Genomic DNA, 2,704 nt, shown 5'->3' on the forward strand with positions numbered 1-2,704 from the left:
AGAAGGAGACAACCTTGATCATCCTTGGATTAAGCTAGACTTCACCGATGTTATCCATCCAACAACCCTCAGATGTCCCCCATCGATATACGATACCCATCCAATCGCTCTTGCGGCCTCAACTTCTCCCATGGCACGAGATCAGGCAGGGATAAGGTTTTCCCTATTCTAATCAATTTTTTTTTGAAAAAGATTGGTTTTCACATTTTTCCCTTCTTAAAAGAATTTTGTCCTTAAAATTTGAGAAATTTAGATCTTCTAAAGTTAAAGATGCTCAATCCAAAACTTTCATATACTATTTGTCCTAACTTGACATAATTGTTCAACTAAATATATGATCACATTACTAAAATGCCCACAAGCAATCTGACCCTCGAGTCAATGATAATGCTTATGCATATTTGTATGCCAAAGCACAAACTCTTCTCAAAAATGCTTTACAATTCGGTACCTCCACACTAGTTTTGGAATTTTTGCCCTTTTGTCTCTTCTCGATCAAAATTAGTATGGTTATCAGATGACAAGTTTTATATCACTTTTAAGACAAGATATAGACTAATAAGATTAGCACTAATTAAGTGATCAAGACTCTAAGATTGAGATAAATGCATGTTCATTTAAGATTGAGTTGGGATCAATTAGATGCAAAAATCTTACAGCAAGATCGATTATTAAATTTAATTATGTTTGGAATAAAGCTTGAAATAAACACTATGATGCAGCTTTAATTCCATAAAAGATAATGACCCACCTTGATCAAATAATTAGATGATAGTAAAAGCGATGATGATTATGTAGTAATTGGCTATAGGCAACAATGATCCATCATAATTATAGAAATGATCTCAAAATTGGATCATAAAAATTAAAACCAAGAAGATAAAATATTAATATCATGATTCCTATGTCAAAATTGAGATCATAAGGAGGGAACAAATCAAACTAGATTTGTTCAGATACTTGATAAATAGATCAATTTTAATTAACAATCAACTAACCTTGGATGTAAGGTGGTCAAAATTTTCTTTAACACGATTAATATAGTCATATCATAACTAGCTTAAGAATTCATAGTACTCATATTTTCTTTATGATTAAAAGTCTATTTTATTGAAAAATTATATCTTCCATCATAATATATTTCAAACCATAATCAATACGTTCGATCAATTTTAAATGACTCAACCACCACACTTCTACTGTATAACTCTGATTAATGTTCTCCAAAATTTCTTAATGATCTCAGATTAAAATTTTATAAAATTCAAGCAAAGATTTTATTGCCAAAGTACATTGGATCATAATTATTTCTTTAGATAATTGCCATGTTTGCATCATTATATGATCAAGATATTAACTTCTAAATTTAATTTGAGTCAAGCCAATGCTGGATCACCTTAACAATTCAATTAGATAATTCAAATCAATCTCTCTCTTTTCAGAAAATCAACTTCTGACTTATTCATCATGATCCTAAAAATTGCTAGAGCATCGTAATTAGAGAGAACAATCAATTGTAACTTATAAGGTCTATTGAAAACATCAAGTAAAGGAATTATTCAAGATAATTGTTAACTATTATATAATAAAACCTTATTTCATCCTTTGACAAATCTCATCTTGATCATAGAAGTCTTCTTCATTTAAAATATCTTCAAGTAATCATTCAATTACCTTCTTTCTATTCTCTTTATCAACAAACAACTATAATCTTCTAATTTAAAATAATTTTCAATAGTTTTTAAGATAGCTATGCGTTCTATAATCGTATCAAGATTTAAATTCCTAAAATAAACCCAACGTTAACACAACATAAGGCAACCTATCTATATTACTTAAAAGATACCTCTATATATCAATTGTTTAGTAATGACATACCTTTTAGATCTAGGCTTGGTGCATTTGACCAGAATTTTAATAATACAAATCTTTTATACTCATCCAAAGTAAAATTTTAAGAAACTTAATTTATATCAATAAAATAATATCAGACATTATGAAATAATTCATTGGATTTCTAGTATCAGTAATTATTTTTAGATATTTAATTAAAATCTTAATTCTACCCCACTTTCACTAACCTAAGTTCTCATGATCTTTAACCTAAGCTCTAATACCACTCTATCATGCCCCAAACCTAACATCTAGATCAGGCATATGATGGCTGCACACTTCTTAGAACAGGATCCTAAAGAATATACAAAATATATTTTATCATTCAAAAATATTATATCAGATCACTCTAATTTTATTGATTCAAATAAAATATAATTTATCAATATCTCATCATAATCAAGATCGATATTTATTCAAAAATAAACTAAGCAAATATTTTCTAAAATCTTATACTCCTCACTTGCTTGGTCTCAAGCCCCATAGGATCTTTTGGACCTGAAAAAAGTAAAAAAGAGCTGGTAAGCTTTACGGACTTAGTAAGTTATCAATAGCTCTAAGGAATCAAGTATAATTACTTTTCAAAATATAGTAATTTAAAAGTAATATGTAATAATATAATTTTTTTCATAATATACCATTTATAATAGTAAAATCCAAAAATTCTCTCTTGATGTTTGGAGACTATGACCACAATCAATCCCATGATGAGGTTCGAAAGAGATTAGTCTCTGAGAAATAAACATAAGATGCATTAATGTATGCCAGCAATCAACCATGACTGGTTAGGTTTGAAAAGAACTAGCTCTGA

This window comes from Elaeis guineensis, chromosome 16, assembly GCF_000442705.2.
Source record: "Elaeis guineensis isolate ETL-2024a chromosome 16, EG11, whole genome shotgun sequence".
Taxonomy (NCBI): domain Eukaryota; kingdom Viridiplantae; phylum Streptophyta; class Magnoliopsida; order Arecales; family Arecaceae; genus Elaeis; species Elaeis guineensis.